The sequence below is a fragment of the Pseudophryne corroboree genome, chromosome 2, assembly GCF_028390025.1.
Source record: "Pseudophryne corroboree isolate aPseCor3 chromosome 2, aPseCor3.hap2, whole genome shotgun sequence".
Classification (NCBI taxonomy): Eukaryota; Metazoa; Chordata; class Amphibia; order Anura; family Myobatrachidae; genus Pseudophryne; species Pseudophryne corroboree.
In genome coordinates this window covers 666,968,251-666,993,387 of record NC_086445.1, presented here as the reverse complement: position 1 = coordinate 666,993,387, position 25,137 = coordinate 666,968,251, and the positions used below count along the sequence as shown (strand labels likewise).

Genomic DNA, 25,137 nt, shown 5'->3' with positions numbered 1-25,137 from the left:
CTCCTCCGCGGCTCGAGTGCTCCCCCTGCTGATTGAATCTTACTGAGTTGTGACAGGAGCCGGTGACAGGGGGCGGGAGACTAGAGTCGGCCGTGAGGGGTGCACAGGAGGACGGGTTCCCGGGGCTTACACCGGCCACAGCCGCTGGGCGCAGTTACCGGCTTCTAGAGGTGTCGGGAAGAAGAGACGCTGTAGGTAATGTCAGCTGCTGTCAGTGACCTTCAGGGGGACACGGCAGATGCGCCCTATTGGTCAGGCTGGCGAGTGATTGCAGCCGGGGTGCACCCAATGGAAGCATTAAATACACTGGCGCCGTGCACGGGAGTCACCGGGGGAAGTAACGGGGAGTGCCTCAGGGGGAGGAGCTCCGGTGACACCTGTCATAAGGACACATCCGGGGCTAGGGGGAGGTTATTAGGGTCACAGTTGGTACTGGTACCACGTAGATGTGCCTACCCGCTTCTGACAACTGAGATCATCTGTACTCCCGGGGCAGAATTCTATCTATCTATCTATCTATCTATCTATCTATCTATCTATCTATCTATCTATCTATCTATCCACAGTGTCACATTTAATTAAGCCGCCAGTTTGGGCAGTGCCGGCATTGTTGCATTAGTGCCTGTTTGAAGTTTAACATACTGTATAACATTCTTGTTTAATGCACTGATTAGATACAGCACTGAGCGACACTGTATTCCTATCACGAGTCCTATTCTCTTGTTAGTGTATCCCAGCATCTCTATACATTACATTCTTTTTGACTAGCCTCAAATGTAATTATCCTGTCCTGCTTGTGATGTCTGTAGGACAGTAATGTGGCTTGTTTGGGTCTTCCAAGATTTTGTCATAGCGTTTCATATGGCAGTAGTTATTTTGGCATCCTTTGGTACCTGATAGTGGACATAGGATTTTTCGATTACATGACACAATTTGTCTAGTGGCTTCATAGCATATTTTGGGCCTATCCTTTCTCATGATGCTTCATGTCGGACGTGTTATATGTGTTAGTGTTTGTGATGCAGGTGTCTCTTCATACTGTGGTCTGGTCATGTTGTTTAGCACAAAATGGAACAAATTCAGATATTTGTTTACGGAGATGTGAGAGACCTTTGCAGAACAGTACTATTGTGCAATGAGTGAGCCAATAATTGCAACAGAACTAGAATTATTCTGTAAAGCCCCCCCTTTTTTTACACACACACACACACACACACACACACACACACACACACACACACACACACACACACACTTACTGTGTGTGGGTTAACGGGACTCCATTAATAAATTGTCAAAGAACTTAAAGGGAAATCGCACAAATTGTAGCAGTTGTCATTGTGGTTCTTTCATGCAGGTTTTTTGAGTACGCTTCATAAAAGTAGCACTAATATCACAGCACCTATTAGCTAATGCACCAATATTCATTTTGTTTCTAAATACTGAGACTTGATTTATAAGCTATTTTGTCACAGGGCTCCACATTAACGTCTTTAATGCACAGCCGTATATTGTAGTGTAGAATGCAGTGGCAAAGTGCACACTGGTTCAGCAGCATTACAGGTTCAGCAGCATTCTCATTAAAAAATGTTTGCCCATATCAAGTGTTATTTATATTAATTTTTGTTGCTTGATACTACGTCGTAACAGTGCAGCATCAAAATATTGTTAGTATGAAATATTTTCCACAGCATTGTACTGTTTTAATTATTTTCACCACTTTCTTAAATATTAGTTTTATGTTTAAAAGTTCAAATACTGTACAGTGACTGGTACATAGTTTTACAGCTATGTGCTAGATGGGTTCTGCCGGTGACACAACTACATCCCATTCTGGATCATTGGGTCACATAGAGCTGTGTGATTGGGGCCTTATGATGCAGTTTATAGAAGAGAGAAATTGACTTTGCATACTTGTACATATTTTTGGACTTGCCTATTTCAAAATGACTTTGGACATGGTTTCTTGGATTCATGTCAATATTTTCTCTGAGTGTCTCAAAGATGTTTGTGTAGGAATAGCACACAGTACATGAATCCATAAATTGTACTGTATGATAGTACAAGTGCACCTTTAATGTTCTGTGTACGTTTATCTCAGAAGATCTCCACACTATGCTGTATGTTGGTACAAGTGCACCTGTAATGTGCTGTGTACGTTTATCTCAGAAGATCTCCACACTGTACTGTATGTTAGTACAAGTGCACCTGTAATGTGCTGTGTACATTTATCTCAGATCTCCACACGATACTGTATGTTAGTACAAGTGCACCTGTAATGTGCTGTGTACATTTATCTCAGATCTCCACACGATACTGTATGTTAGTACAAGTGCACCTGTAATGTGCTGTGTACGTTTATTATTATTAACAGTTTCTTATATAGCGCAGCATATTCCGTTGCTCTTTACAATTATCTCAGAAGATCTCCACCAGTGGCGTAACTAGAAATTTTTCTCCCCCAATTCAAAAAATTCTTCGACGCCCCCCCCCCATATCCCCCATAATTGGCACTAGTAAAGGGACAAACATGCGCGCGGCGAAGGCGCGTGCCACCAAAAGGGGGCGTGGCTTCATTGGAATGGGCGTGGCTTCACATAAAGGGGCGTGGCATTGCAGGAAAAGACTACCTTATACCCCAGTTTTGCAACCTGCACGCCCAGACGTTAGCCACCACAGGAAAGAAAAATAATCCTGATTCATGCCCCTTACATTATTTGTAATTTTTCCTCCTTATAGTAATGCCCAGTATACATTATGCCACATACTGCAATGGCCCTTAGACATTATGCCACACACAATAATGCACATGACACAATATGCACACACCGTAATGCCCCTGACACATTATGCCACACACCGTAATGCCTGTGACACATTATGACAGGAATCACAATACCCGTTATACATTATGCTACACACTGCAATGCCCCTGATACATTATAGCACATACAATGTCTGTGACACATTATGACACACACCGCAATGATCCTGAGACATTATACCACATACCACAATGCCCGTGATATAGTATACAACACACCGTAATGCCTGACACATTATGCCACACACCGCAATGTCCGTGATACATTATGCCACACACTGCAATGACCCTGAGACATTATACCACATACCACAATGCCCGTGATATAGTATACCACACACCGTAATGCCTGACACATTATGCCACACACCGCAATGTCCGTGATACATTATGCCACACACCGCAATGACCCTGAGACATTATACCACATACCACAATGCCCGTGATATAGTATACCACACACCGTAATGCCTGACACATTATGCCACACACCGCAATGTCCGTGATACATTATGCCACACACTGCAATGACCCTGAGACATTATACCACATACCACAATGCCCGTGATATAGTATACCATACACCGTAATGCCTATGCCACATACCGCAATGCCCGTTATACCCTATGCCACACACTGCAATGCCCGTTATACATTAAGCCACACTGCAATGCCCCTGAGACATTATACCACATACCACAATGCCCGCGATATAGTATGCCACACACCGTAATGCCTGTGACACATTATGACACACACCGCAATGTCCGTGATACATTATGCCACACACCGTAATGCCCATTACACATTAAGTTCTACAGTAAGGCTTCTAATTACTTTTAAATTACCTGCTCGTTGCCAGGGGTTTCATGCTCGGTGCCAGGGATTTTCATGCTCAGGGTGTCATGCTCGTTGCCAGGGGTTTCATGCACTGGGTGTCATGCTCGTTGCTAGGGGGTAGTGCTTGTTGCCAGGGCCGTGCTCCCAGTGTCACATATGCCCCCGGTGCCAGGTATTCCCCCACAGTGCCAGGTACTCACATGCCCCCAGTGCCAAATATAACCCCCCCCCCATGTGCCAGGTACACATATATCCCCCCAGTGCCAAATATGCCCCCAGTGCCAGATATTCCCCCACAGTGCCAGGTACTCACGTCCCCCCAGTGCCACATATGCCCCCAGTGCCAGATATTCCCCCACAGTGCCAGGTACTCACGTGCCCCCAGTGCTAAATATACCCCCCCAGTGCCACATATGTCCCCAGTGCCAGATATTCCCCCACAGTGCCAGGTATTCACGTGCCCCCAGTGCTAAATATACCCTCTCCCCCAGTGCCACATATGCCCCCCAGTGCCAGGTACTCACGTGCCCCCAGTGCTAAATATACCCCCCCCAGTGCCACATATGCCCCCGTGCCACATATGCCCCCAGTGCCAGGTACTCACGTGCCCCAGTGCTAAATATACCCCCCCTGTGCCACATATGCCCCCTCAGTGCCTGCCACATATGCTCCCCCAGTGCCGCGCTCCCCCGCTCTCCCCCCCCGCTCCTTTGTGTTGGAGGGACACGGAGGGCACAGCTTGCGCCTCTCCTGTGTCCCTCTGGGTCTCCGGCGGGTTAAAGGAAGTGCCGGTTCGTGAGCCAATCAGAGCTCACGAACGGCACTTCCTTTATTAGACCCGCCGGAGACCCAGAGGGACACGGGAGAGGCGCGTGCTGTGCCCTCCGTCTGCCTCCTTACAGCAGCGGGGGTTAGTGATAACAGATTGACACGCGGACGCTCGTCCGCATGTCAATCTGCTCTAAATCAGAGGCCCCCTCGCCCCCAAGCCACCGCGAGGGCTGCGGGGGCAGTAGTTACGCCACTGATCTCCACACTATACTGTATGTTAGTACAAGTGCACCTGTAATGTGCTGTGTACGTTTATCTCAGAAGATCTCCACACTATACTGTATGTTAGTACAAGTGCACCTGTAATGTGCTGTGTACGTTTATTATTATTAACAGTTTCTTATATAGCGCAGCATATTCCGTTGCGCTTTACAATTATCTCCGAAGATCTCCACACTATACTGTATGTTAGTACAAGTGCACCTGTAATGTGTTGTGTACGTTTATCTCAGAAGATTTCCACACTATACTGTATGTTAGTACAAGTGCACCTGTAATGTTCTGTGTACGTTTATCTCAGAAGATTTCCACACTATACTGTATGTTAGTACAAGTGCACCTGTAATGTGTTGTGTACGTTTATCTCAGAAGATCTCCACACTATACTGTATGTTAGTACAAGTGCACCTGTAATGTGTTGTGTACGTTTATCTCAGAAGATCTCCACACTGTACTGTATGTTAGTACAAGTGCACCTGTAATGTGTTGTGTATGTTTATCTCAGAAGATCTCCACACTGTACTGTATGTTAGTACAAGTGCACCTGTAATGTGCTGTGTACGTTTATCTCCGAAGATCTCCACACTATATTGTGTTAGTACAAGTGCACCTGTAATGTGCTGTGTACGTTTATCTCAGAAGATCTCCACACTATACTGTATGTTAGTACAAGTGCACCTGTAATGTTCTGTGTACGTTTATCTCAGAAGATTTCCACACTATACTGTATGTTAGTACAAGTGCACCTGTAATGTGTTGTGTACGTTTATCTCAGAAGATCTCCACACTATACTGTATGTTAGTACAAGTGCACCTGTAATGTGTTGTGTACGTTTATCTCAGAAGATCTCCACACTGTACTGTATGTTAGTACAAGTGCACCTGTAATGTGTTGTGTACGTTTATCTCAGAAGATCTCCACACTGTACTGTATGTTAGTACAAGTGCACCTGTAATGTGTTGTGTATGTTTATCTCAGAAGATCTCCACACTGTACTGTATGTTAGTACAAGTGCACCTGTAATGTGCTGTGTACGTTTATCTCCGAAGATCTCCACACTATATTGTGTTAGTACAAGTGCACCTGTAATGTGCTGTGTACGTTTATCTCAGAAGATCTCCACACTATATTGTGTTAGTACAAGTGCACCTGTAATGTGCTGTGTACGTTTATCTCAGAAGATCTCCACACTATACTGTATGTTAGTACAAGTGCACCTGTAATGTGCTGTGTACGTTTATCTCCGAAGATCTCCACACTATACTGTATGTTAGTACAAGTGCACCTGTAATGTGTTGTGTACGTTTATCTCAGAAGATCTCCACACTATATTGATAGGCAAAAGCATGCACTGTCACATTTTCAGGCACACCCACCCAGCAAAACACTCTGAGGATCACACTCGCCGCACATAGCGCTCCTGCTTTCAGCTGTCAAACACACCACTTAAATTTCACAGCTAAGCTTGGTACCCTCAGCCCCTCCTTTCCTTCTCACACACACAAACACAACATCTATGCTTCTGTATCCGCAGTGCTAAATAGGGCCAGTGAGTCAGAAGCACTGTTCTCTCTTTCAGACCCTCTGCAAACAAAGTGATAAACCAGTGATATGTGCAAGGTGATAAAGGCACCAGCAAATCAGCTCCTAACTGTTAATTTACATATTAGAGCTGATTGGCTGGTGCCTTTATCACCTTGCATATATCACTGGTTTATCACTTCCTTATGCCTTCCCCAGGTTAATACATCTGCCCCAGTCTGTGATAACGAGTATCATGATTCCCCAGCAAGACTCTGATTTCCCTATAAAGAAAAGGGCATTATTTTACACCTCAGTAAGATACTTTTGAATGCCACACCATTTTCTGTATGTCTGTCCTACATTTCTGCCTACAGATGTTTAATTCCACATCTTCCAAACTGAATAAATGTCTGCACTTGTACGGAATGTGGAATAAATAAATGCAGTGTAGTGTTATAATTATTATTATTATTATCCTTTATTTATATGGTGCCACAAGGGATCCGCAGCGTCCATTGCACAGTACATAATCAAATGAGCAAACAAGAAAACAGCACTTACAGTTCAAGACAATATAGGACAGGTATGGAAAACCAGGGTTTAGGTGCCATCAAAGGGAGTATGGAGTATAAGATAGTGTAAATAAGAAAAGGAAAGGCACATGTGGAAAAAGGTCCCTGCTCTTGTGAGCTTACAATCTAAAATGTGAATGGCTAACAGAACGGGGTGACACAGAAGGGGTAGACAGTGAGCATAAACAAGAGGGTTAGGAGGAGAGCTGGCTGGGTTTGGTGAAGAAGTAGGCCTTGAGAGCCCGTTTGAAGTTTTGTAGAGAGGTGGAGAGTCAGATGGGGAGAGGTAGAAAATTCTACAAGATAGGACTCCAATGTTTCATCGGAGTGTGCATCATTTGGGAAAATACTAAATCTGAGCTACAGTATATAAAAAGTAACAAAACAATGTGTTCATTAGGCAGACATTGGGTATGAATACTCGTAAGCTAGGTGACCTGTAGTTAATGAAATCAGTTAAAAATAAGTACAATCCTGATAAAAATGACTATTATGTCACCTACTAAAAGAAGGACATGGTTTTAATATAATAGTGCTCATCTTCCTCCTGTATCTATTTAGAATCTATAAAATTATCCTAATGTAAAACTTTAATCACTGAATTGGTTTGAATTAAATGCAAATGCGTGTATCTTTGTAAATTCTTTGAAACACAAATTGAGGAAGCGGGACTGTGTGATCTGTGGTTTGCCCAGAGAAAAAAAATCATGCAGAAAGTTGAAGAGACTAATATGTAAAAATTAATGAAGGTTAAGTTGAAAATATGGAAGTTGGAGAACTGCAAGCACAGGACAGGCAAAGAACCAAACCCATTGAACAATCTATTTAATTGGTTTAACAATATATTAATGAAATATAATAAAAAGCAGTATGACGCTTATATTAACTTTTTTTTACTAAACCTCCAAAATATTATGCACCACAGTCTGTTGAGGGAGTACAGTATAAAATGACCTGAAACAGAAGGTAAAGATGATATGTGGGGTAGAAAAGGTAACAGAATAGTAACTGGAGCTGTTGGTACGGATACAGTATGTGTTCATGGAAAAAAGCATTGTGTTTGTTCATTGCTCCAGGCTGTTGTTGCTTATGGTACAGTGCTTATTCCTGTCTCTGGGCACTTGGTGGAATGGGTACCATGCTAGCTTCTGGCACTGGGTACTTGGTGTAATGTTGTTCCAGAATCTGAGCAGTTGGTGGAATGGGTACCATGCTAGATTCTTACCCTGGGCACTTGGTGGAATGGATACCATACTAGCTCTGGGTACCTGGTAGATTGGGCACCCTGCTAGTTCCTGAAATGCAAAAAAGAACGTAATCTCTACTAGTATGAGCGCCACAGTCTTCTACACATGAATATAATCACGTTACGTTCCTTGTGAAAAGGTGTCTTTACTTCGGTTTCTCTCTTTATCCACAACTTCAATCTGGATGATACAGTCTCGGCAATTATGTGGAAAGGAGAACAAATGAAGAAAACAATGTGTGATATTGTTTCATCTACTATTTCTTTAGATTCAAATGATCCCCTTTATATAGACCAGACAAAAAGGAAAAAGGTAGATTTGTGGGTGAGGAGCGTACCCCAACTCAAAATGAAACCAGAAGCTGGTGCCTATAAAAGGTTTCTTTAATCTTCTTCACCTCCTTTTCCACCAAAGAATATTAAGAGTGCGTACCTAACTCATTTTTAAAGCTAGATACGTGAAACACATAAATATATCTTTTCCATAACGCGAAGATTATCATGCGTACCACACTCACGGGAGTTATCGCGAAGACACTCTTATCTGGGTTTCTTTTATATCCAATGTCCTCAGGCTCTGGATGAGTCAAAACGCGTTGACTACTGGGTACTGTGACACCTTTTTTCCGCTTTTATCTCCAGGAAATTTATACCAAGGTATTTGTCTAACATCTGTATTGCCGGTGAATTCCTCCGTTGTGGTGGTATTTTTTCTGGTTTCTTTACCTTGGATTCATTTTATATGTTTTTTAAAAGACTGTTTTTGTGTATGGTTTTTTAATTGGCCTGTAGTTTTGTGAATACCCCAACTATGGGAGTCTTTGTGCAATAATTTTTTTTTTAATGTGGACTGGCTGACACATCTACATTTTTTTGGGATTATCGAGATATCACGTCTACATTGAAAGTTATAACAGCTTGAGGACGTTGGCTATAAAAGAAACCCAGATAGGAGTGTCTTTGCGATTACTCCCGTGAGAGTGGTACGCATGATAATCTTGGTGTTATGGAATAGATACCTTTTATGTGTTTCACGTATCTAGCTTTAAAGGTGAGTTAGGTACGTACTCTTCTAATATTCTATGGTGGAAGGTTCATGAAAGGAGGTGAAGAAGATTAAAGAAACCTTTTATAGGCACCAGCTTCTGGTTTCATTTTGAGTTGGGGTACGCTCCTCACCCACAAATCTACCTTTTTCTCTGACGTCCTAGTGGATGCTGGGGACTCCGTAAGGACCATGGGGAATAGCGGCTCCGCAGGAGACTGGGCACAAAAGTAAAGCTTTAGAACTACCTGGTGTGCACTGGCTCCTCCCCCTATGACCCTCCTCCCAGTTAGATTTTTGTGCCCGAACGAGAAGGGTGCACACTAGGTGGCTCTCCTGAGCTGCTTAGTGAAAAGTTTAGTTTTAGGTTTTTTATTTTCAGTGAGACCTGCTGGCAACAGGCTCACTGCATCGAGGGACTAAGGGGAGAAGAAGCGAACTCACCTGCGTGCAGAGTGGATTGGGCTTCTTAGGCTACTGGACATTAGCTCCAGAGGGACGATCACAGGCCCAGCCATGGATGGGTCCCAGAGCCGCGCCGCCGGCCCCCTTACAGAGCCAGAAGACAGAAGAGGTCCGGAAAATCGGCGGCAGAAGACGTCCTGTCTTCAACAAGGTAGCGCACAGCACTGCAGCTGTGCGCCATTGCTCTCAGCACACTTCACACTCCGGTCACTGGGGGGGGGGGGCGCCCTGAGACGCAATAAAAACACCATGGATGGCAAAAAATGCATCACATATAGCTCCTGGGCTATATGGATGAATTTAACCCCTGCCAGAATACATAGAAAAACGGGAGATAAGGCCGCCGATAAGGGGGCGGAGCCTATCTCCTCAGCACACTGGCGCCATTTTCCCTCACAGCTCCGTTAGAGGGAAGCTCCCTGGCTCTCCCCTGCAGTCACTACACTACAGAAAGGGTTAAAAAAGAGAGGGGGGCACTAATTACGCGCAGTATTAAAAGATACAGCAGCTATAAGGGGAAAAACACTTATATAAGGTTATCCCTGTATATATATAGCGCTCTGGTGTGGGCTGGCAAACTCTCCCTCTGTCTCCCCAAAGGGCTAGTGGGGTCCTGTCCTCTATCAGAGCATTCCCTGTGTGTGTGCTGTATGTCGGTACGTTTGTGTCGACATGTATGAGGAGAAAAATGATGTGGAGACGGAGCAGATTGCCTGTAATAGTGATGTCACCCCCTAGGGGGTCGACACCTGAGTGGATGAACTGTTGGAAGGAGTGTCAGCTCTGTATAAAAGACAGTGGTTGACATGAGACAGCCGGCTACTCAGCTTGTGCCTGTCCAGACGTCTCATAGGCCGTCAGGGGCTCTAAAGCGCCCGTTACCTCAGATGGCAGATATAGACGCCGACACGGATACTGACTCCAGTGTCGACGGTGAAGAGACAAATGTGACTTCCAGTAGGGCCACACGTTACATGATTGAGGCAATGAAAAATGTTTTACACATTTCTGATAATACGAGTACCACCAAAAAGGGGTATTATGTTCGGTGAGGAAAAACTACCTGTAGTTTTCCTGAATCTGAGAAATTAAATGAGGTGTGTGATGAAGCGTGGGTTTCCCCCGATAACAACTGATAATTTCTAAAATGTTATTGGCATTATATCCTTTCCCGCCAGAGGTTAGGGTGCGTTGGGAAACACCCCCTAGGGTGGATAAAGCGCTCACACGCTTGTAAGAACAAGGGCTCTACCCTCTCCTGAGATGGCCGCCCTTAAGGATCCTGCTGATAGAAAGCAGGAGGGTATCCTAAAATGTATTTACACACATACTGGTGTTATACTGCGACCAGCAATCGCCTCAGCCTGAATGTGCAGTGCTGGGTTGGCGTGGTCTGATTCCCTGACTGAAAATATTGATACCCTAGATAGGGACAGTATATTATTGCCTATAGAGCATTTAAAAGATGCATTTCTATATATGCGTGATGCACAGCGGAATATTTGCCGACTGGCATCAAGTCTAAGTGCGTTGTCCATTTCTACCAGTAAAGTCGGCTTTACCGATGTCTCCTTCTGACAGGGAGGCAGTTTTGGAAGCCATTCACAAGCTGTATTCCCAGCAGGTGATAATCAAGGTACCCCTCCTGCAACAGGGAACGGGGTATTATTCCACACTGTTGGGGTACCGAAGCCGGACGGCTCGGTGAGACCGATTCTAAATCTAAAATCTTGAACACTTACATACGGAGGTTCAAATTCAAGATTGAGTCACTCAGCAGTGATTGCGAACCTGGAAGAAGGGGACTACATGATGTCTCGGGACATCAAGGATGCTTACCTTCATGTCCCAATTTACCCTTCTCACCAAGGGTACCTCAGGTTTATGGTACAGAACTGTCACTATCAGTTTCAGACGCTGCCGTATGGATGGTCCACGGCACCCCGGGTCTTTACCAAGGTAATGGCCGAAATGATGATACTCCTTCGAAGGAAAGGAATTTTAGTTATCCCTTACTTGGACGATTCCCTGATAAGGGTAAGATCCAGGGAACAGTTGGAGGTCGGTGTAGCACTATCTCAGGTAGTGTTGCGGCAGCACGATTGGATTCTCAATATTCCAAAATCGCAGCTGATTCCGACGACTCGTCTTCTGTTCCTAGGGATGATCCTGGACACAGTCCAGAAAAAGGTGTTTCTCCCGGAGGAGAAAGTCAGGGAGTTATCCGAGCTAGTCGGGAACCTCCTATAACCGAGCCAAGTCTCAGTACATCAATAAAATGGTTCTGGGAAAAATGGTGGCTTCCTACGAAGCAATCCCATTCGGCAGATTCCACGCAAGAATTTTCCAGTGGGACCTGCTGGACAAATGGTCCGGGTCGCATCTTCAGATGCATCAGCGGATAACCCTGTCACCAAGCACAAGGGTGTCTCTCCTGTGGTGGTTGCAGAGTGCTCATCTTCTAGAGGGCCGCACATTCAGGACTGGGTCCTGGTGACCACGGATGCCAGCCTGCGAGGCTGGGGAGCAGTCACACAGGGAAGGAATTTCCAGAGCTTATGGTCAAGCCTGGAGACATCACTTCACATAAATATCCTGAAGCTAAGGGCCATTTACAAGGCTCTAAGCTCAGCAAGACCTCTGCTTCAAGGTCACCCGGAGTTGATCCATTCGGACAACATCACGGCAGTCACCCACGTAAACAGACAGGGTGACACAAGAAGCAGGAGGGCAATGGCAGAAGCTGCAAGGATTCTTCGCTGGGCGGAAAATCATGTGATAGCACTGTCAGCAGTATTCATTCCGGGAGTGGACAACTGGGAAGCAGACTTCCTCAGCAGACACGACCTCCACCCGGGAGAGTGGGGACTTCACCCAGAAGTCTTCCACATGTTTATAAAACTCGACAAGTATTGCGCCAGGTCAAGGGACCCTCAGGCAATAGCTGTAGACGCTCTGGTAACACAGTGGGTGTACCAGTCAGTGTATGTGTTCCCTCCTCTGCCTCTCATACCAAGGTACTGAGAATTATAAGATGGAGAGGAGTAAGCACTATATTCGTGGCTCCGGATTGGCCAAGAAGGACTTGGTAACCAGAACTTCAAGAGATGCTCACGGAGGATCCGTGGCCTCTACCTCTAAGAAGGGACCTGCTCCAGCAAGGACCCTGTCTGTTCCAAGACTTACCGCGGCTGCGGTTGACGGCATGGCGGTTGAACGCCGGATCCTGAAGGAGAAAGGCATTCCGGATGAAGTCATTCCTATCCTGATCAAAGCCAGGAAAGATATAACCGCAAAACATTATCACCGCATTTGGCGAAAATATGTTGCGGGGTGCGAGGCCAGTAAGGCCCCGACGGAGGAATTTTCAGCTAGGTCGATTCCTACATTTCCTGCAAACAGGAGTGTCTATGGGCCTGAAATGGGGGTCCATTAAGGTTCAAATTTCGGCCCTGTCAATTTTCTTCCAAAAAGAACTAGCTTCAGTCCCTGAAGTTCAGACGTTTGTGAAAGGGGTACTGTATATACAGCCTCCTTTTGTGCCTCCAGTGGCACCTTGGGATCTAAATGTAGTTTTTGGGTTCCAAAAGTCACATTGGTTTGAACCACTTAAATATGTGGAGTTAAAATATCTCACATGGAAAGTGGTCATGCTGTTGGCCCTGGCCTGGGCCAGGTGCGTGTCAGAATTGGCGGCTTTATCCTGTAAAAGCCCTCATCTGATTTTCCATTCGGACAGGGCGGAATTGAGGACTTGTCCTCAGTTTCTCCCTAAGGTGGTTTTCAGCGTTTCACCTGAATCAACCTATTGTGGTGCCTGCGGCTACTAGGGACTTGGAGGACTCCAAGTTGCTAGACGTTGTCAGAGCCCTGGAAATATAGGTTTCCAAGACGGCTGGAGTCAGAAAATCTGACTCGTTGTTTATTCTGTATGCACCCAACAAGCTGGGTGCTCCTGCTTCTAAGCAGACTATTGCTCGTTGGATTTGTAGTACAATTCAGCTTGCACATTCTGTGGCGGGCCTGCCACAGCCAAAAATCTGTAAAAGCCCATTCCACAAGGAAGGTGGGCTCATCTTGGGCGGCTGCCCGAGGGGTCTCGGCTTTACAACTTTGCCGAGCAGCTACTTGGTCAGGAGCAAATACGTTTGTAAAATTCTACAAAATTGATACCCTGGCTGAGGAGGACCTGGAGTTCTCTCATTTGGTGCTGCAGAGTCATCCGCACTCTCCCGCCCGTTTGGGAGCTTTGGTATAATCCCCATGGTCCTTACGGAGTCCCCAGCATCCACTAGGACGTCAGAGAAAATAAGAATTTACTTACCGATAATTCTATTTCTCATAGTCCGTAGTGGATGCTGGGCGCCCATCCCAAGTGCGGATTGTCCGCAATACTGGTACATAGTTATTGTTACTGAAAAATCGGGTTATTGCTGTAGTGAGCCATCTTTTCTAGAGGCTCCTCTATTATCATGCTATTAACTGGGTTTAGATCACAAGTTATATGGTGTGATTGGTGTGGCTGGTATGAGTCTTACCCGGGATTCAAAATCCTTCCTTATTGTGTACGCTCGTCCGGGCACAGTATCCTAACTGAGGCTTGGAGGAGGGTCATAGGGGGAGGAGCCAGTGCACACCAGGTAGTTCTAAAGCTTTACTTTTGTGCCCAGTCTCCTGCGGAGCCGCTATTCCCCATGGTCCTTACGGAGTCCCCAGCATCCACTACGGACTATGAGAAATAGAATTATCGGTAAGTAAATTCTTATTTTCCTTTTTGTCTGGTCTATATAAAGGGGATCATTTGAATCTAAAGAAATAGTAGATGAAACAATATCACACATTGTTTTCTTCATTTGTTCTCCTTTCCACATAATTGCCGAGACTGTATCATCCAGATTGAAGTTGTGGATAAAGAGAGAAACCGAAGGAAAGACACCTTTTCACAAGGAACGTAACGTGATTATATTGATGTGTATAAGACTGTGGCGCTCACACTAGTAGAGATTACCTTCTTTTTTGCATTTCTGGTCAGTTAATTGGGGTGTAGTGACATCCTGTTAGGTATTCGAATTGGTGAGAGCTGCCTTCGCGCACATTTTCAGTACTCAATTTTTTTCTATTGCCATGCTAGTTCCTGACTCTGGGCACTTGGTGGCTTGATACCATGCTACTTCTTGACCCTGAGCAGTTGATATTTACAGGTATAGTGATAATTACTGGCTCTAGGGGCAGTTGGTGATTGCTATAAGACAGAGAATGGAATGCTTAGTCTGCTGCCAGAAATATAGAATGTATTTTCCAGGAATCAGGCTAATGCTAAGATGTGTAGGTATGTACAGTGTGTTTCCTTGGCAACTGTATACAAAATATAGCAGTATACAACAAACTTTAGAGAAAATAACTATGGTTTAGAATGTGTGAGAAATGACTTATTCCTAAATCTATATGCCAATGTGGTTCCTCTTTTCCAGTAGAACAAGGGCATTCCCCCTCTCTGAGGGTATCATTTAATTGTTTTGGTTGCCTATAATTAATGGGCGGCCAGTGGAAGCTATTCACGAATGCCACGGGTACCCATTATTTCTGCTCGCCACCTCTTGAGGTGGCGAGCAGAAATCCCTGATAAGTCAGGCTTTTGGGTGCTGAAACTGCAGTTTCGGCAGCATGCTCAATAGTTTGCACGACTTTATGCAGGTTTAGTAGCTTAACGTGTCTTTTGGGCGCAACAAACATGATAAGTAATGGGTGCTGTGGCACTCACAGAACAATTTAATTTTGTCCATCGACCACCAATTACCAACGTGCACAAAGACAATTGTACACCTGTTAAGATTGTAAGGGGGGAATTCAATTGCAGGTGATAATCCATTTTCACGGGAAAAGTTTTCACTTTTTGGGAAAAGTCATTACCGGCCAATTCAATTGTAGGAGACAATTCTCCATGGGATTTAACACAAATTAAAATTTTGCCACCGTGTGAGCAGGTAAAATGTAGGGAAAATCTCTATTTTAAGGTAATAATCTCTGTTCAGAACCACTGGGACACTATCCCTAATGACTAATTAGCGACTTAGATGGTTTTTTAATTATTCTAATTTGGCTAATAATTATATGTAATTTTTAAGGTGAAAATTGAGTATATTGATGTGGGTCAGGTTTATAGGGGTGTGGCGTGAATGGGACAGGTATTTTTTAAGATTGCAAGTGGATGCTTGAGGATTTTTGTTTATTTTAAGGTTTTTTAAAAGTTGCTTAAAATAACACAAATATATACTTGAATGCATTTTTTATGCATCCCTAATTTAATTAGAGCATTTATTTTGCAGAAAAACACTTTGGGGTATATTTACTAAGGTGTGCGTTTTTTTGAAGTGGAGATGTTGCCCATAGCAACCAGTCAGAGTTTACTTAACAGTTATCTAGCTGCTTCTAGAAGATAATAGACATAATAGGATTTTAATTACCTGAAACGGTAAATCCTTTTCTCGTAGTCCGTAGAGGATGCTGGGGTCCATATTAGTACCATGGGGTATAGACGGGTCCACCAGGAGCCATTGGCACTTTAAGAGTTTTATAGTGTGGGCTGGCTCCTCCCTCTATGCCCCTCCTACCAGACTCAGTCTAGAAACTGTGCCCGAGGAGACGACATACTTCGAGAGAAGGAATTACACAGATAGTGGTGAGATTCATACCAGCTCACACAAACAAGAAAATCCGGCCAACATGCCGGAACAACTCAGCAACAGCTGAAACAGTAAATAACACAGAACTTACCTAGGAACCAGGTAACACTGAACCATAACCAATGCAGGAAAACGAAGTGCTGGGCGGGTGTCCAGCATCCTCTACGGACTACGAGAAAAGGATTTACCGTTTCAGGTAATTAAAATCCTATTTTCTCTTACGTCCTAGAGGATGCTGGGGTCCATATTAGTACCATGGGGATGTACCAAAGCTCCCAGTACGGGAGGGAGAGCGCGGAGGCTCCTGCAACACCGATTGACCAAACTGGAGGTCATCAGAGGCCAAAGTATCGAACTTGTAAAACTTGGCAAACGTGTTCGACCCAGACCAAGTAGCTGCTCGGCAGAGTTGTATCTCCGAGACACCCTGGGCAGCCACCCAGGAAGAGCCCACTTTATGAGTAGAGTGGGCCTTTACGGATTTCGGACACGGCAATCCTGCCGTGGAATAAGCATGCTGGATAGTGAACCTGATCCAGCGTGAAATCGACTGCTTAGAAGCAGGACATCCAATTTTCTTTGGATCATAGAGGACAAACAGGGAGTTACTTTTCCTGTGACGAGCCGTCCTCTTCACGTAAATCTTCAAAGTCCTCACTACATCCAAGGCCTTTGAAGTAATTGAGGAGTCAGTAGCCACTGGCACCACAATAGGTTGGTTGATGTGAAAAGCTGACACAACCTTAGGTAGGAACTGTGGACGAGTCCTAAGTTCCGCCCTGTCCTCATGGAAGACCAGATAGGGGCTTTTACAAGATAAAGCCCCCAATTCCGACACGCGTCGTGCAGAAGCCAATGCCAACAAGGTGACCGCCTTCCACGTGAGAAACTTGAGATCAGCCTCCTGTAGAGGCTCAAACCAAGCAGATTGTAGGAACTGCAGCACCACATCAAGATCCCATGGAGCTGTAGGCGCCACAAAGGGAGGCTGGATGTGCAGAACCCCCTTCAAAAAGGTCTGAACCTCAGGAAGAACAGCCAATTGTTTTTGGAAGAAGATGGACAAAGCAGAGATATGGACCTTGATGGAGCCCAGTCTCGGTCCCATATCCACCCCTGCTTGCAGGAAAAGGAGAAAACGTCCCAGTTGAAACTCCACCGCCGGGAACTTCTTGGCCTCACACCAAGAGACATATTTCTTCCAAATGCGATGGTAATGCTTAGACATTACCTCCTTCCTTGCCTGTATCAGGGTAGGAATGACCTCACTCGGGATACACTTCCGAGCTAAGATCTGGCGTTCAACCGCCATGCCGTCAAACGAAGCCGCGGTAAGTCTTGATAAACGAATGGCCCCTGCAGAAGCAGATCCTCCTGAAGAGGCAAAGGCCGTGGATCTTCCAGCAGAAGATCCAGCAGATCCGCGTACCAAGCCCTCCTTGGCCAGTCCGGAGCAATGAGGATTGCCAGAACCTTTGTTCTCATGAGTTGAAGAACCTTTGGTATCAGAGGAAGTGGAGGGAACACATACACTGACTTGAACACCCAAGGTGTTACCAAGGTACGTCCACCGCCACTGCCTGTGGGTCTCTTGACCTGGAACAGTACCTCCGTAGTTTATTGTTGAGGCGGGAGGCCATCATGTCTATGTAAGGAACCCCCCACCAACCGGTTACCTCCTCGAACACCTCCGGATGGAGGCCCCACTCCCCTGGATGGGAGATCGTGTCTGCTGAGGAAGTCTGCTTCCCAGTTGTGTACGCCCGGAATGAAGATTGCCGACATCGCCATCACACGTGCCTTTCTGCCCAGCTGAGGATTTTTGACACCTCTGCCATGGCAGCTCTGCTCTTCGTTCCACCTTGTCGGTTTATGTAGGCTACTGTGGTCACGTTGTCCGACTGCACCTGAACAGCCCGATCCTGTAGAAGGTGTGCTGCTTGCAGAAGGGCATTGTAAACGGCCCTGAGTTCCAGGATGTTTATTGGGAGAAGTGACTCTTGATCTGACCATCGTCCTTGAAAGGTTTCCCCCAGAGTGACCGCTCCCCAACCTCTTAGACTTGCATCTGTGGTCAGAAGGATCCAGTCTTGAATTCCGAACTTTCGCCCTTCCACTAGGTGTGGAAGTTGCAGCCACCAGAGGAGTGAAATCCTGGCTTTTGGAGACAGGTATATTCTCTTGTGCATGTGTAGGTGAGAGCCCGACCACTGGTCCAAGAGGTCCAGTTGAAAAGGTCGAGTGTGAAACCTGCCGTACTGCAAAGCCTCGCAGGCGGCAACCATCTTCCCCAGAAGGCGTATGCATTGATGAACCGATACCCAGGTAGGCCGTAGGACATCCCGGACCATTGTTTGAATCACCAATGCTTTCTCTGCCGGGAGAATTACCCTCTGCACTTCTGTGTCGAGGATGATTCCCAGGAAAGACAATCGCCTTGTCGGCTCCAGATGAGACTTCGGAAGGTTCAGGATCCAACCGTGCTTCCTGAGCAGCTGTGTCGTGAGCGCGATGGACCGCAACAACCTCTCCCTGGATGACGCCTTGATCAGGAGAGCGTACAGATATGGAATTATGTTCACCCCCTGTTTGCGGAGGAGAAATTATCATCTCCGCCATCACGTTGGTGAAGATCCTTGGTGCTGTTGAGAGGCCAAACGGCAGCGCCTGGAACTGATAGTGATCGTCCAGCAGCGCAAACCTGAGATAAGCTTGATGTGGCGCCCAACTGGGAACGTGGAGGTAAGCATCCTTGATGTCTAGGGACACCAGGAACTCCCCCCTCCGACAGCCCTGAAATGACAGCTCTCAGAGATTCCATCTTGAATTTGAACTCCTTGAGATAAGGGTTCAAAGCAGTGGCGTAACTACTGCCCCCGCAGCCCTCGCGGTGGCTTGGGAGCGAGGGGCTGCGGGGGCGCCACTAACTTAGAACAGATTGACATGCGGACGAGCGTCCGCATGTCAATCTGCAGGTCTCCTTCCCTCCGCTGCTGTACGGAGGGACACGGAGTGCACAGCGCGCGCCCCCCTGTGTCCCTCCCTGGCTCTCCGGCTGCCTAATAAAGGAAGTGCCGTTCGTGAGCTCTGATTGGCTCATGAACCGGCACTTCCTTTATTAGAGCGGCCGGAGAGCCAGGAGGGACACAGGGGGGCGCGCGCTGTGCCCTCCGTGTCCCTCCAACACAAAGGAGGGGGGGGGGAGCAGGCACTGTGGGGGAATATCTGGCACTGGGGGCATATACCTGGCACTGTGGGGGAATATCTGGCACTGGGGGCATATACCTGGCACTGTGGGGGACTATCTGGCACTGGGGGCATATACCTGGCACTGTGGGGGACTATCTGGCACTGGGGGCATATACCTGGCACTGTGGGGGACTATCTGGCACTGGGGGCATATACCTGGCACTGTGGGGGAATATCTGGCACTGTGGGCATATACCTGGCACTGTGGGGGACTATCTAACACTGGGGGCATATACCTGGCACTGTGGGGGAATATTTGGCACTGGGGGCATATACCTGGCACTGTGGGGGACTATCTGGCACTGGGGGCATATACCTGGCACTGTTTGGGAATATCTGGCACTGGGGGCATATACCTGGCACTGTGGGGGACTATCTGGCACTGGGGGCATATACCTGGCACTGTGGGGGAATATCTGGCACTGGGGGCATATACCTGGCACTGTGGGGGACTATCTGGCACTGGGGGCATATACCTGGCACTGTGGGGGAATATCTGGCACTGTGGGCATATACCTGGCACTGTGGGGGACTATCTAACACTGGGGGCATATACCTGGCACTGTGGGGGAATATCTGGCACTGGGGGCATATACCTGGCACTGTGGGGGAATATCTGGCACTGGGGGCATATACCTGGCACTGTGGGGGACTATCTGGCACTGGGGGCATATACCTGGCACTGTAGGGGAATATCTGGCACTGGGGGCATATACCTGGCACTGTAGGGGAATATCTGGCACTGGGGGCATATACCTGGCACTGTGGGGGAATATCTGGCACTGGGGGCATATACCTGGCACTGTGGGGGACTATCTGGCACTGGGGGCATATACCTGGCACTGTGGGGGACTATCTGGCACTGTGGGCATATACCTGGCACTGTGGGGGACTATCTGGCACTGGGGGCATATACCTGGCACTGTGGGGGAATATCTGGCACTGGGGGCATATACCTGGCACTGTGGGGGACTATCTGGCACTGGGGGCATATACCTGGCACTGTAGGGGAATATCTGGCACTGGGGGCATATACCTGGCACTGTGGGGGACTATCTGGCACTGGGGGCATATACCTGGCACTGTAGGGGAATATCTGGCACTGGGGGCATATACCTGGCACTGTAGGGGAATATCTGGCACTGGGGGCATATACCTGGCACTGTGGGGGAATATCTGGCACTGGGGGCATATACCTGGCACTGTGGGGGAATATCTGGCACTGGGGGCATATACCTGGCACTGTGGGGGACTATCTGGCACTGGGGGCATATACCTGGCGCTGTGGGGGAATATCTGGCACTGGGGGCATATACCTGGCACTGTGGGGGAATATCTGGCACTGGGGGCATATACCTGGCACTGTGGGGGACTATCTGGCACTGGGGGCATATACCTGGCACTGTAGGGGAATATGTGGCACTGGGGGCATATACCTGGCACTATGGGGGAATATCTAGCACTGGGGGGAGCAGGCACTGAGGGGGCATATGTGGCACTGTGGGGGAATATCTGGCACTGGGGGCATATACCTGGGAATGTGGGGGAATATCTGGCACTGGGGGCATATGTGGCACTGGGAGCACGGCCCTAGCAACAAGCACTACCCCCTAGCAACGAGCATGACACCCAGTGCATGAAACCCCTGGCAACGAGCATGACACCCAGTGCATGAAACCCCTGGCAACGAGCATGACACCCTGAGCATGAAAACCCCTGGCACCGTGCATGGGAACCAAGAGCATGAAACCCCTGGCAACGAGCAGGTAATTTAAAAGTAATTAGAAGCCTTACTGTAGAACTTAATGTGTAATGGGCATTACGGTGTGTGGCATAATGTATCACGGACATTGCGGTGTGTGTCATAATGTGTCAGGCATTACGGTGTGTTGTATACTAGATCACGGGCATTGTGGAATGTGGTATAATGTCTCGGGGTCATTGCGGTGTGGCATAATGTATAACGGGCATTGCGGTATGTGTCATACTGTGTCACAGATATGGTGTGTAGCATAATGTATAACGGGCATTGCGATTCCTGTCATAATGTGTCACAGGCATTACGGTGTGTGGCATAATGTGTCGGGGGCATTACAGTGTGTGCATATTGTGTCATGTGCATTGTTGTGTGTGGCATAATGTCTAAGGGCCATTGCAGTATGTGGCATAATGTATACTGGGCATTACTATAAGGAGGAAAAATGACAAATAATGTAAGGGGCATGAATCAGCATTATTTTTCTTTCCTGTGGTGGCTAACGTCTGGGCGTGCAGGTTGCAAAACTGGGGTATAAGGTAGTCTTTTCCTGCAATGCCACGCCCCTTTATGCGAAGCCACGCCCATTTCAACGAAGCCACACACCCTTTTTGGCGGCACGCACTAGTGCCAATTATGGGGGGTATAGGGGGGCGCCGAAGAATTTTTTGGCTTGGGGGAGAAAAATTTCTAGTTACGCCACTGGTTCAAAGACTTTAAATTTAGAATAGGCCGTACCGAACCATCCGGTTTCGGTACCACAAAAAGGTTCGAATAATAACCCTTGTTCCGTTGCTGAAGAGGGACCTGAACAATGACCTCTGACACCACCAATTTCCTGATGGCTTCCAGAAGAATTGTCCTGTCCGCCAGCAGCACTGGTAAGCCTGACTTGAAGAAACGGTGTGGCGGGGGCTCTTGAGACTCCAGTCTGTACCCCCTGGACACTATATCCAGAACCCAGGGGTCGAGACCCGACGACACCCAGAAGTGGCTGAACTGCCGGAGTCTCGCCGCCACCTGACCTTCCTCCAGGCCTAGCTGTCCACCGTCATGCGGAGGACATAGGGGTATCAGAAGAAGGCTTCTGGATCTGGGAACCTGCGGGAGCGGGTTTCTTTCCTTTGGCACGACCACCTCTGAAGAAGGTGTTCGAAGGCTTATTCTTCCTAGGCCGCGCGGCCCGAAAGGACTGTGACGTGTTAGATGAAAAGGGCTTTTTCGAAGCCGGTGTAGTTGAGGGGAGAAAAGGAGACTTACCCGCGGTAGCCGTGGCAATCCACGCATCCAGCGCCTCCCCAAATAGAGCTTGATCTTTGTACGGAAGGGCCTCTACACACTTGCTGGATTCCGCGTCCGTAGACCAGTTGCGCAGCCAGAGACCTCTTCGAGCCGAGACTGACATGGAGGAGATCCCCGCAGCCATGGAACCCAGGTACTTCATGGAATCCACCAGAAACCCTACAGAATCCTGAATATTACGCAAAAACAAACCAACGTCACCTTTGTCCAGCGTAGACAATTCCTCCTGCAGAGTAATCGACCACCTGGCAATAGCTTTAGCAATCCAAGCACAGGCTATAGTAGGCAGCAATATAGCCCCTGAAGCCGTGTAAATGGATTTCAGCGTAGCATCCACCTTGCGATCTGCCGGGTCCTTTAACGCGGTAGATCCCGGGACCGGTAAAACTACCTGTTTGGACAGCCTGGATACAGAGGCGTCGACTATCGGCGGGGACTCCCACCTCTTCCTCTGGGAAGGGAAAAGCCACCAAGACTCTCTTGGGAATCTGGAATTTCTTTTCCGGAGTTTCCCATGCCTTTTCAAAGATAGCGTTCAATTCCTTGGATGCCGGGAAAGTGAGGGGGGGCTTCTTATTATCTGTGAAGAAGGCCTCCTCCACCTGTTCCGGAGCTGTTTCTGAAATGAGTAAAACATCCCTAACAGCCTCAATCATCAACTGCACCCCCCTGGCAAGCGATGCCGTCCCCCGCAACACATCCCCATCACCGTCTGCAGTGTCAGAGTCGGTGTCCATGTCATCCTGCATAATTGCAAGCGCACGCTTATTAGAAAGTACCGCAGTGGACCCCGAGGAGGCAGGATCAGGCCATACCACCATAGAGGACTGGAGGACCTGAGTGGCATGCTCAGTCCTAGCAACTCTATCAGAAATCTGAGAAATAGTCCCCCTCAGAGAGACTAACCATTCTGGCTCTCTAGCTGGGATCTGGGCTAAAACAGTGCAATTCTGATTACATGGAATGGAGTCTTCCTGGGAAGACAAATCCTCCGCAGCATATGAAACAGTGTCCCTAGACATGTTGCACACACACACAAACACCCCACAAACACACAGGGTATTTTGAGGACAGAGTCCCCCCCCAAGAATGGCAGAGAGACACAGAGATTGGAGCCAACCCACACACAGCGCTTTTCAGGCAAAGGCAGTCCCTTCCCAGCGCTGATTGTGTCCCTTAATAGGTGACACAGCCTTTAAGCAGCCTCCCCCCCCCTTCTACAGCCCCCTGGTACCGTACAGACTGCTGGAAAAAGCTCTGGAGGGACCTGGATCCAGTGAACCGTGGCTTCAGGTAGGAAAAATGGCGCTGAACGCTGCTGGGTCCGCTCTGAGGAGAAGCTCCGCCCCCTTCAATGGCGCTGTCTTCCTGCTCACAAGATGATTATACTGGCCGGAGGAATATGCTGACCTGGGTCCGCAGACCCCGACACGCTGAAGAAAACCAGTAAAGGGTCCCGAGCTGGCTCAGGGCGCTCCCTCCCAAGCGCCGCATCAAGGTACCGCTGAGCCTTCCAGGAGCGCGGGAACAACAGCGCTCCTGACCCGTAGCCGCCCTCTTCACACTGTCCCCCCGCTTGCAAGGGGGGACAATGACTGACTCGCCACACTTCAGCTTCTGAGGGGGTGGCGGCCTGCTGCCGGGGCGAGCGTTCCCCTGTGGCGGGGCGCGATCAGACCCCTCTGGAGCCAACGTCCAGTCAGCGGGAGCAGTGGCTCAAGACCCCGTGGGGCGGACACTGCTCACCCCCCCAGTCCCACGCTGCAGGGAGGCTGTCGCCAACAGCCTCCCTGTAAAATAAAAAAACCCGAAAGAAAAAATGACTCTTTACCAGAAGAACTCTGTAGAGCTCCCCTAGCTGTGACCGGCTCCTCCGGGCATATTTTCTAAACCTGAGTCTGGTAGGAGGGGCATAGAGGGAGGAGCCAGCCCACACTTTTAAACTCTAAAAGTGCCAATGGCTCCTGGTGGACCCGTCTATACCCCATGGTACTAATATAGACCCCAGCATCCTCTAGGACGTAAGAGAAAATCTGATTGGTTGAGTAAATATACCCCTCTGTTTTCTATAATTTTATATCAGGTTTAGAAAAATGCTTATAACAGCTATTTGACACAATGTAACAAACCCAAATCCTTGTATTATGGCCACTAATAGACTTTTATACTGTTATCCAATATTAGTTTGTCTTTTTTTTGGGGTACAGGTAGATTTCCCCATTTTTACCTATATTTAACACGTGGAAAACTAGCAACCATTATTGGATAAAACACTTAACACCTATTTTCTAATTGGATTGCACGGTAAATTAACACCCGATAACAGGTGATAAGTGAAATTAACAGGCGATATGTGTTAGAATTTAACACTCAAAAACCTAACACTTTATCACCACTAATTGATTGTGATGCCAAGAAGCAATTTTTTATTTTTTATTTTTTTATTTTTTCCGCTTGGGACATTGTTCCTATGGAGAATTGGAATTATATTTTATCTCAACAAAATCAGTAATGATTAAGCATTTATAAAATAAATGTTATAAATATTTACATACATAGTGCTAGCATATTTCTCTTACG

At 47.4% G+C, this 25,137-nt stretch overlaps 1 protein-coding gene across 3 annotated transcripts in view; it reads left to right on the top strand.

The window, feature by feature from the left end:
- Window positions 1–25,137, top strand: part of TFEB (transcription factor EB) — a 228,852-nt gene continuing 203,715 nt past the window's right edge. The window contains exon 1 of one of the 3 annotated variants that reach the window (XM_063955055.1): window positions 1–195. The gene's annotated coding sequence lies outside the window, so the exon portion shown is untranslated. The remainder of the gene's footprint in view (window positions 196–25,137) is intronic. The other 2 variants (XM_063955053.1, XM_063955052.1) reach the window with 2 other exon arrangements.